Below are 13037 nucleotides of genomic sequence, written 5' to 3' on the forward strand. Positions count from 1 at the left end.
AAGAATCCACGCTAACTGTTCCTAGCTAACTGTTTCTAGCTAACTGGTTACATTTTTATTTATCGCAATTTATATTCTCGCAATTTTATTTATCGTCATTTAATTTCTGTTATTTATTTTACGCACTTTATTTATCGTCATTTAAATACTGTTATGTACGCACTTTAAATATCGGGACACGTATACAAGGTTTTGACATATCATATCTGAAGCGACCCTTCCTAATCCATCCGGACGAAGTCCATATCGATTATAAACGATTCACAACAGTTGATTACATCGCGAGGTATTTGACCTCTATATGATACATTTTACAAACATTGCATTGGTTTTTGAAAAGACAATCTTTCATTTCATCGAAAGTTGACAACATGCATACCATTTCGTAATATATCTTACTATAATAGACTTAATAATAATCTTGATGAACTCAACGACTCGAATGCAACGTCTTTTGAAATATGTCATGAATGATTCCAAGTAATATCTCTAAGATGAGCAAATGCACATCGGAATATTTCTTTCGTACCTGAGAATAAACATGCTTTAAAGTGTCAACCAAAAGGCTGGTGAGTTCATTAGTTTAACATAAATAATTATTTCATAATTTTAATAGACCACAAGATTTCATACTTCCATTTCTCATAAATCATACGTCCCATGCATAGAGACAAAAATATCATTCATATGGATTGAACACCTGGTAACCGACATTCACAATATGTATATAAGAATATCCCCATCATTCCAGGATCCTCCTTCGGACATGATATAAATTTCGAAGTACTAAAGCATCCGGTACTTTGGATGGGGCTTGTTGGGCCCGATAGATCTATCTTTAGAGTTCGCGTCAATTAGGGTGTCTGTTCCCTAATTCTTAGATTACCAGACTTAATAAAAGGGGCATATTCGATTTCGATAATTCAACCATAGAGTGTAGTTTCGATTACTTGTGTCTGTTTCGTAAAACAGTTATAAAAACATCGCATGTATTCTCAGTCCCAAAAATATATATTGCAAAAGCATTTAAAAAGGGATTAATGAAACTCACGCATATAAATATTGTAAAACAGTTAATAAAGCATTTGCATGTATTCTCAGCCCAAAAATGTAAAGAGTAAAAAAGGGCAAATGAAACTCACCATACTGTATTTTGTAGTAAAAATACATATGACGACATTGAACAAGTGTAGGGTTGACCTTGGATTCACGAACCTATATCATTTATATATCTATTAACACATATAATGGAAATCACATCATTTCATATATTACTATATATTATTTATGTATTTGTAGTTATATAGAATTTATACTAAATTCCATTTAAAAACGTATACTTATATTATATCTTAAATTATGTGTTATATATATTTATTTTGTATATATATATATATTTAAAAATGATTTTAATAATACTAATAAGTACATAATGATACTAATACTAATATTAATAATAATAATAATAATAATAATAATAATAATAATAATAATAATAATAATAATAATAATAATAATAATAATAATAATAATAATAATAGTTTGTGTTATTTTGATAATAATAATAATCCTAATCATAATAATAGTAATAATACATATATTAGTAATAATGATAATGATAAAAAATTATAATTTTAGTAACAATAACAATAATAATAATAATAATAATTTTGGTAATGAAATCTACCTTCAAAAGCCTTTCTAAAAAAAATGTCCCGAATCGGATTTGAACCCGAGATCTCTCGCTCACCCACAAACACCCTTAACCATTCTGTCATTCATGTCTTTCTTATTTAGTATGCAACCCAAATATATATATCTATTATCTATTTCAACTTGACTCGTCTTCTTCATCTTCTACCTTAAATCCATTTAACCATAGAACTTCAAAAATCAAAATAACGAATTCGGATTTTCATTTATTACTTGAAAACAACATGAAACAAAAAAAATGTGTTCATGATATAAAAAAAATGAGAAAAAAAACAAAAGAAAATCCTACTGCTTGCTAGTAGCCAAGAAAAAAAAATTTGTTTTCAATTTTGAGTTCGTTTTGGACAATCTTTACAACATGAAACATGTTTCAAATCATTCCTAAAAACTATTGAAATCGTCAATTGAACTTAAAACATCAAAACAAGCTCTAATTTCTCCAAGAACAAAACAGTTGACTTTTGACAATTTAACTTTGACTCGCAAATTCGAATTCGTTATTAAGAATTGGAACTTGAGATTTTGCAGGAAGTTTAAGTAAATGATTCCTAACAACTCTGCATTTTTAGTTTTTGAAATTTATTTCGAATTTACGTTAGTGTATATTACTGTGAAGAACTCAAGAACTCAAAAATTGATTTTTAGATTAAGAGTGTTATAGGTTATGATTACAACATGAATTGTGTTGCAAATCATTCCTATAATCTTTATGGATCATCAAATTAACTGTAGATATCAAAACAAACTCGAATTTGATTCAAGAACACTTAGTTGACTTTGAAAACCAAAACTTTGACTCTCAAATTAGAAATTGATAGAAAGAATTGAAGATTGAAAACTTACAGATAGTTTAGATAGACGATTCCTAACAAGACTGCATTATTACATTTTGGAAATTCATTTGAAATCAAAATATGGTTAAAAAGATGAAGAACAGAGGCGTCGAGCTTTATTTCATGAATTTTGTTGGTTTGGTTCTTTCTTAAAATGCATGTGCCTATATAATGAAAGATTTTTTGTTCTGTATTCAAGATTGAAATGGACTTGTAACAACATCCGACAATTACAAAATCACAAATAGTTTTGAGAGATATATGTAACTGATTTTGATTCTCTATAATTATTTTTAATAAATATTAATAGTAAATGTACTAATAATATTAATAATAATTATATTAATTATAATCCTAAAAATAACTAAATAATAGTAATAATATTATAAAATGATAATAAAAAAAAATAATTCATTTAAATCATAAATAAATTTTATATATGAATATATATAATTACATTTTTATTTACACACAATTGTTCGTGAATCATCGGGAATAGTCGCAGGTTAAATGAATCCATGTAAATAGTTCAAAAATTTTGAGACTCTACATTACAGACTTTGCTTATCGTGTCGAAATCATGTCAAGATTAAGTTTAAATTTAGTCGGAAATTCCCGGGTCGTCACAGTACCTACCCGTTAAAGAAATTTCGTCCCGAAATTTGAGTGAGGTCGTCATGGCTAACGATAAATATGTTTTCCTGACGAATATGAGATGATAAATAGAGTTTTATCATTATTGCATAATACAGATAAAATAATTCGATTATTCGAAGAGCACGAATGAAGCTATCACCAAAGAGTGAAATAGAAAAGTAAAGATTCATCTTAACTTTTGACAGAGTCAGGGTTGAATTTAGAAAATAAAGTTTGTCTTAACTTTTGACGTCGTCTTGATTAAATTCCAGAATTCAAGGGATATAAAGAAAATCTTCGAAATATAAAAGATTTGATTATTTGGCGAATAAGGAAATTAAGATCTCTATAATTAAATGCGATGATTTGTCCTGATTACTACATCTGATATTTCCATTATAAATTTACCTTTTCCGTTCCATTAGTTTTCACCACTTCTATACTCAATTCCCAAATCCAAAAGATTGTGAAAATGCTTAATCCAATTCTAATCCTTGTCCTTATCCTGACTGTCGTAACATTCATTCTCCTTTTCTAACTTCCACAGGATGAATCTATTTATTTCTACTATGCTCTAGGGATTATTGTATTTATAATCCTCCCGTGTCTTTATATTGCTATACGCACTGATATCCACAGTTTGTAATTTCGGTGTTGTTGTTGGGCTTTATATTCTTCCTTATATTTCAATGTCCCTATTCCTGTCTCCTATAATCACTGTCATCCACAGTTAATACTTCCCCCCTTATTTGCTGCGATTTATACTCCAATTTATATTTCGGAGCTTTGTCCCTTCGTTTCTTCTTCTTCTTGCGATTGTGCATCTCTTGTAATGGTCCAGAATTCGCAGATATAAATTTCAGAATGAACATTGTTAGTGTCCTAAGAAAGAAATGGTAATAGCACAATTTGATTTGTTAAATTACCAGAATTCAAGGAAAGATAGGACTATCAAGAAAAATATGTTCTTAATATGTTTATAGATTAGACAGAACGTAAGAGTCGTGTAACATGGCACATGATGACGTTATGATCTGTGAATCATCATGTTCCATTTAGAAACTCAGCATGACTTATTGTAATATAATCACGTTGATCAAGTGTCATTATATTATACTAACTCATGCTTCGGTTTCGAACATTACTTCAATAACATTCATATTTTAAGCTCAAAAGTTTACAGAATATAGAAACTAACAGTTTCTATATGATGTAACACTGATAGCATGAAGAGATTAATGATTTTAGATTAGAATAGTTATGAAAATATCTTCAGAAATATAGAGGATATTTATAATGAAAGATACGATGATATCTTGGAATTTCTAATATCGAAGGGTGGTGAAGAAAATTTATCCGCGAGAGTTTGGAGTCAGAAGCAAGGTATTCGCTAAAGATTTCATCAGAAACAGAATCATCAGGATTCTTAATGTACAAGCTTAGTTCTTGTGATTTGTTCAAAGACTCCTTCGTAGTTTGCTCAATCAGTTTTCCAGTTCTAACTTTTCTGAGCTTTTCCAACATACTATTCTTTATCATCAAACTTCCGATGATTAAGGGCGTTTATGGTTGTCTATGGTTTCTGCTGTTTCATTCAGCTTTTCCAACATTCAGAGTATTGATTTGTGACCGAGTGCTTTTCAGAATTTCAGAATGAGAGATCATAATTCTAAGAGATAAATGTCATACATATAACTGTTGATGTAGATATGCTGTGAGTTTTCAAAGTACTGATTGCTGATTCCCGGTAATTGGTATGGCAGTTCTCGTTACAAGATGCGGATGAGTATATGATAGGGTTTCAATGAATAAATATAATGATTTGTCAGAGAGATTTAAGCCAAGAAGCAACAAGGTTGCTGGTACGTCTGCTGGTAATATGGTGCAATATAAAAGAATTCTCCGGTATCAAAAGGGTAATCGTATATATCAGGATTTATAGTAAGGTTACCTCGAATGAAAAGTCGAAGTTGACCTACTGGAGCTGTGACAAAATTGGCTACTTTGAAAAGGGATCGCAAAGTTATTTTTGCTAATAAATGCCAAAGGATCTGACGCGGCTACGTGTTAAACTTTTGCTCAATTGCCGATATTTTCTTAGGTGCATAACTATATGCATAAATCTTTTCTTCCGTAGATGAAGTGCGGTTGATTTATCCTATCGATTGAGGTGTTTTCAAGAATCATGAAAGGTTTAAACGCAGACTGTAATAGTCAAGATACAAATGAGGTTTAAGATGAGACCAAGTGGCAAACTTGAAGAAATGTTTAGTTTCATATGTTATAATCAATATTTTAATTCATTTTAATTGTCCAATGTTGATAGTCCACAGTTAGCAGTGTACAAATAATAATTCATATATAGTTTACTATATAATATTCGAATTAATTAATACGTGTCGTGACCCGTATACGTCTCAGACTCGATCACAACTCAAAGTATATATATTATTATAGAATCAACCTCAACCCTGTATAGCTAACTCCCGCATTACTGCATATAGAGTGTCTATGGTTATTCCAAATAATATATATAGATGGGTCGATATGATATGTCAAAACCTTGTATACGTGTCCCGATATTTAAAGTGCGTAAAAATAAATAACAAGAATTAAATGACGATAAATAAAATTGCGAGAATGTAAATTGCGATAATTAAATTGCGATAAATAAAGTGTAATCAGTTAGCTGGGAACAATTAGTTAGGAACAGTTAGCGTGGATTCTTAACAAAATTTCTCATAGTTAATTTGTTTGTTTCTAACAAATTTTATTTTGTCAAATGTTTCCTTCATTATGCCACTTGATTTTTGATAAATCAAAATCCAAATATGAAATTGGATGAATATGGTTATTCTGTGGTGAACGAATTTGTATATCGGTGGACGTAAGTAGGATAGTAAACGACTATTGAATTAGATTCGAAGAATGTACAGTGTAACTTATTAATGTAAAATCTAAATATTCCTCGGGTATTACCTACCCGTTAAAATATTTTCACCATTAACAGTTTGTACACAAGAATTTTTAATTACAATCTTTATGAAAATATATATACATATATATTTTCTTCGGATGTAATCATGGATTTAATGAGTCAATATGATATTAAATTCATTTGATTTACCGTTGGAACAAGAATATATAATCTCTAAAACATTAGAGATTACATAATCGCCATGTCGAACGAAGATAAATGATGTAGAACGATACGTAGAACGATAATTGTACTCAAGGTATAGAATGAGACGTCGAGGCAGGGGTTGTTGATGGCACTGGTGTTGTTATTGATGGTACTGTTGGTGCCGGTGATGTTGTTGAAGCTTGGTAATTTTTGCATCATATTCTCCAGATTGATTACTCGAGCGCGAAGTTCGTTGACTTCTTCTATTATTCCGGGATGATTGTCGATCGGTACGAGCGGATGAATAAGGTTTAGAATTTTAGATAGAATACAATCGTGGTGAGATATTCGGGAAATGGGGGTGAAAATGGTGTTTCAGACTGGTTCGCCGGTAAGTGCTTCAGGTTCATTGCCAAGAGGTAAATTCGGTTGGTGGGTGGAAAGGATCGCCTTCCTCTCGTCTCCATCGGTTAAGTCGACTACGAACCCATCAGATGAATTGGGGATGATTGATTGGTTGATTCATTCTGGTGACATTGCCTCCGGAGCTTAGGTGAACATCCATGTCGGAATAGCTGTCGGAATAACTATCAGATTAGCTATCGAAGTCTGAGGGACTCGAACTGGTTGAGAGATTCATCTCGTATGATCAGATGAAGTATTTTCGATAAGAAACAGATTATAGGATGTAGATTAGTACCCTGCAATACATAATTCACATATGCATATACAATACTAAAATCCCATATGTTACGGAGGAATCTACGGAAGTTGTCAGACAAAGTCTACAGTACAAGATATGCTAAGATATGAATTAGCAGATACGCTAAGATACGAATTTTGTCTATACACTATTCATGCAATCATTGCAGTAAGATGTGTCTAGACTAAGAATGATAAGCAGGTAATTTCCTAAGGGTGATAAATAGATGATTTCCGACAAAAAATGATAAGCAAAACTTTTGACATGCAGACACGGTCGAAGTCCAGACTCACTAATGCATACTAATGACTATCACTTAGACACACTAATGCAAGACCTGGTTCGCTAAGACCACTGCTCTGATACCAACTGAAGCGACCCTTCCTAATCTATCCGGACAAAGTCCATATCGATTATAAACGATTCACAATAGTTGATTACATCGCGAGGTATTTGACCTCTATATGATACATTTTACAAACATTGCATTCGTTTTTGAAAAGACAATCTTTCATTTCATCGAAAGATGACAACATGCATACCATTTCGTAATATATCTTACTATAATAGACTTAATAATAATCTTGATGAACTCAACGACTCGAATGCAACGTCTTTTGAAATATGTCATGAATGATTCCAAGTAATATCTCTAAGATGAGCAAATGCACAGCGGAAGATTTCTTTCGTACCTGAGAATAAACATGCTTTAAAGTGTCAACCAAAAGGTTGGTGAGTTCATTAGTTTAACATAAATAATCATTTCATAATTTTAATAGACCACAAGATTTCATAATTCCATTTCTCATAATCATACGTCCCATGCATAGAGACAAAAATATCATTCATATGGATTGAACACCTGGTAACCGACATTCACAATATGTATATAAGAATATCCCCATCATTCCGGGATCCTCCTTTGGACATGATATAAATTTCGAAGTACTAAAGCATCCGGTACTTTGGATGGGGCTTGTTGGGCCCGATAGATCTATCTTTAGAGTTCGCGTCAATTAGGGTGTCTGTTCCCTAATTCTTAGATTACCAGACTTAATAAAAGGGGCATATTCGATTTCGATAATTCAACCATAGAGTGTAGTTTCGATTACTTGTGTCTATTTCGTAAAACAGTTATAAAAACATCGCATGTATTCTCAGTCCCAAAAATATATATTGCAAAAGCATTTAAAAGGGGATTGATGTGGTAGCGGAGTGGTATAAAATACTATTAAATTTTTTTCAGGAAATACTATTAAATACGATACAATTTTACACAAGATATTTATTTATTTATAGAATGGATATACTTAAACCTTGCTACAACACTTATAGGCAGTGTACCTAATCGTACAGTAGTGTAGTTTTTAGTAAGTCCGGTTCGTTCCACAGAGAATCTTTTTTAAACAAAGCTCAACGCTATATTAGTTTACTTTTAAAAAAATACAAACATATATATAAGTAATATTATTATTATAAAGGGGGGTTTTTACCGTTTAATGACTGGTTTGTCGATTTTAAAACTTTAGTCGCAGTTAAAACCAAATGTAAAATAATAAATAAATACAAGACTTAATTTTAAGCGTAAAGTAAATAACGATAATGAAATTGCGAATAATAAAAGTGCGATAAAATAAACTTGCGATAATTAAAAAGGACAATAATTAAAAGTGCAATTAAATAACAATAAATAAAATTGCGATAATTAGAAGTGCAATTAAATATAAAATAAAGGAAATTAAATATGAAATAAAAGAATTATGCTTATTTAAACTTCCGTAATCATGATGTTTGACGTGTTGATTTTAGTTTTATGCCCATGGGTTAATTGTCCTTTGTCCTGGATTATTTAATATGTCCGTCTGGTTTTTGTCCATAACAGTCCATCAGTCATAAATATAAAGTGCGAGTGTCCTCGTCAAATTATCCTTATACCCGAAGTTAAATATTCCAACTAATTGGGGATTTAAACTGTAACAAGATTTTAATACTTTGTTTAATAATTACACCAGGATGTCGACTGAGTGTAACCCAAGGTTTTAATATTTTGTTATCAATTATACCAAGTGTTCTTTGTACATAATTTCACCCCTGTTTTAATTATTCTAGTGGCTATTAATCCATTCCCGTGTCCGGTTAAATGAACGATTATTCGTACATATAAATACCCCGCCCATCGTGTCCGATTGAGTGTATATGGTAATTTATAGGGACGCCCAATTGTAAATCTTTATATTAACATTAACAAACTATCATTTAGTTAAACAAATATAAAGCCCATTAATAGCTCATAGTCTAATTTCCACAAGTGTCGTTCTTTTATCCAAACCCAAATTATGGTACAAAGCCCAATTACCCAATTTTAGTAATTAGCCCAACATCATGATTACTTTGTTTTAAATAAGCATAATAATAACTTAGCTACGAGACATTAATATAAAAAGGTTGAACATAACTTACAATGATTAAAAATAGCGTAGCGTTACACGGACAGAATTTCGACTTACACCCTTACAACATTCGCTAACATACCCTTATTATTAGAATTATAATTAAAATTAAAATTAAAATTAAAATATAAATATAAATATATACGATATATTGAGAGAGAGAGAGATATATATTTTGTTAATTTTTACGATCAGAATGCGCGAGCTTTATAGGGATTTTCGACTTTTGGGGCTCCGCGACTCGCGGCATTTTTGCCTTCAAACTCCGCGAGTCGCGGAGATTGAAATTACAGCTCACAACTTTGGAGTCTTTCTCTGCCGACGGTTTTTATTTATAAATATAATATATATATAATTAATATAATTAATTATATATTATATTATATTTATATACATAGTTAACTTGTAATTTTTAGTCCGTTGCGTCGAGCGTTGAGAGTTGACTCATGTCCCGGTTCCGAATTTTTGAACGTCCTTGCGTACAATTTAATATCTTGTACTTTGCGTTTTGAATCTTGTACTCTTGTAATTTCGAGACGTTTCTTATCAATAATTGGAACCTCTTTGATTGTCTTTTGTACTTTTGAGCTTTTTGGTCGTTTGCGTCTTCAATTCGTCGAATCTGTCTTTTGTCTTCACCTTTTATTATTTAAACGAATATCACTTGTAAATAGAACAATTGCAACTAAAAGCTTGTCTTTCTTGAGGAATAATGCTATGAATTATATGTTCGTTTTTAGCATTATCAAATATTCCCACACTTGAGCGTTGCTTGTCCTCAAGCAATATCGTCTTGAAATACTAGAATCACTTCTTTATTCTTCACACTTTGTACATCAGTGATTTTCTATACGGCGGTATAAACAATGGTAGTAACGATATGGTTTACAGTCCCACATGACTATAAAAATTTAGATCCATTAAGGAAATTGGATCTTTATGAAAACATTTGATCTTTTGAAAATTAAATCTAGTTTTTACCCTAGATAAGTTTTCCGGGATAACCCTTTACCGGTGTTTGCAAAATATTTTTGTGGGTTTGGTGGGTTTCAGTTTTGAAAATTTTAGCTCAAAACTTATGGTTTTGTGTCACCCACTTGCTAACCTTGTATTTGGAAAGCAACACGTCCAGTTTACTTGTCCCGTATATTACCTTTCGGTAAACTACCGTCCGGTTGTAAAGGAAAGCGTTGAACAAGCAACTGTTAAGGCAATGTCCCCTGACATGCTTTTAATTATGGTCTATAACGTGTCGGACGCAATTACTATCCTTGGTAGGAGCAATAGTAAAGCTCACCCTTATAATTTTTCGGTATGGCACAAGGTCCTGTCTTTGACCACTATGCAACCACCGTTCTTACGGTTGACACCCGTTTTAGTTCAGGTGACCTAATGAATTCCAGGTGAATTCCTAGGATTTTACGTTCAATGGTAATGAACGCATTGAAAATAGGGTTTTCAGAAAACAAATCGGTTTGTAATTTTGATCAAAATATTTTCTCGTTCAAGCTCAAGTTTAGATATCATTGAATTCCATGAGTTTGTAATTCTCAATCTTTAAGGTCAATCTCTAGGATTGAGTAATATCAGTCTTAAAAGCTGATTTTTAATCCTTAAGGAGATTATCCTTTCTGGGGATCTGATTCATTAGTCTTATCCAGCTAATTTGCATGGTGCCCCCCCATTGTACGAGATAAATCCTTCTCATGGATAGGATAAATCTGACCACTTGGCGACCCTGTTTAATGCTGAGGTCCGTGGATTTCCTGCTGATTTTAGTGATGACTTTTCTGGATTTTTCGTCAACCTACAGCTGGTCTGGACGACAACTTCATGACCTAAATCAAGAAGCGCGTTTCTTTTTCGGAAGACTTTACTTCCTTTTAATGATGGAATTGATTCATCGTGTAGATCCATCTCTTCTTTTCTTTTATCGGGTAAAACAGTTTAGTTTAGTCCAAAGCAAAAGTATTTTCAGTTATTTGTTACAGATATATGTGACATATGTTTAAGATAACTTGGTAAATTTTCCCACACTTGGCTTTTATTTTCCTTTTTATCGTCCTCTATTCCATTTTAAATGAATTTTAACATTTTGGTTTGTTTCTCAATTTATGTCCTTTCCGAGGTAACAATAATTTCGGTGTTAAAACCTAGTTTTATCGTTCATAAATATGTATAAACATGATTTTGAGTTCATTTAATTGAAAATTTTGAAAAATTTTACTAGAATTGGGTAGTTAGTATATAAGACTAGGGCTGTTCTTTTTTTTTTTTTATCAGAGAGCACTAGATTCTAATACAACTACTGCTTTACTAGTATTTTTAATGGTAACCAAGTGTTTAAGATAAAAATTTTAAAATCCGAAAGAATTTAACCCCTTCCCACACTTAAGATCTTGCAATGCCCTCATTTGCAAGAAATCAGTAACAATTTAAATTATTGAGGGTGATTTGTGTGAAAATGATTAAATTTTTACCAAAGTTTCCAAATATATTGGCGTTTGTTTGCTGAATGATAAATGGTGCACATCATTTGTTCATTCCGTCTTGTTGTTATTTCACATATATTTTGCATCTTGTCGTCAAAATTAGTTGCTTTTGCTGAACTTAATGCCAGTCTTTGAAAATGCGTTGTTTTACCCTATTGTGTACATAAGATAAACTGCAAACATATATACATATTTTTGAAGTTTGGTATATTACCCCACATTCAAAAATTATTAAAATCTAAGAATAAAAGTTAGACAATTATAAAAACTATTACAATATTAACAAAAGTATTAAACGTATCAATCATTACAAATTACAAAATAAATAAAACTAAGTATACTAGGGATGATACTGGTACCAATAGGGGTTCCAGGCATAACCATAGGTGCTATAGAATGCTTCGGCAGGGTTATACGTAGGATATGGTGGCTGCATCTCTATAGACCAGGGAGGGAAGATGGGTTTCGGTGTAGGAATATAGTTTCTACCTATATGTTGGCAATGAGCTATGATTTGGTTCTGATGAACTTGCCAATCTTCAAATGCTCTCTGTCTAGCATTTTCGTATTCCTGAGAAGCTATAAACCTTTGCATTTCTTGCATCTCATTCCCCCCTCCTACATTACCTTGCTGTTGGTTTCTCTCAACCTGTGGATGTCTACCATGGTATTGTACTGCGGCGTTATTTCGCCTCTTAAAAGCTTTCGCACCATGGTATACATTTAAACCTATAGTATCGCGGGGTTCTGGCCCCGACTTATATCCACACCGAGATATTCACCAATCAAAGTAATAAAAATACCACCTCCTATTATGCTATGCGGTCGCATCCCCCGAACAATAGCTGATAAATAATAACCCACACAATATGGTATACTTACAGCGCTTTGTGGGTCTCGAATACACATATGGTAAAACAAATCCTGTTCATTTACTTTTTCCTTGTTCTTACCCCTTTGTGTAATCGAATTAGCTAAAAACCTATGAATCACTCTTAATTCGGCTCTATCTATATCCAAATAAGAGTAATTTCCCCCTTTGAAACGGTGATGGCTTGTCATTTGACTCCACACACCGTGTGTATC

This window comes from Rutidosis leptorrhynchoides, chromosome 7, assembly GCF_046630445.1.
Source record: "Rutidosis leptorrhynchoides isolate AG116_Rl617_1_P2 chromosome 7, CSIRO_AGI_Rlap_v1, whole genome shotgun sequence".
Lineage (NCBI taxonomy): Eukaryota > Viridiplantae > Streptophyta > Magnoliopsida > Asterales > Asteraceae > Rutidosis > Rutidosis leptorrhynchoides.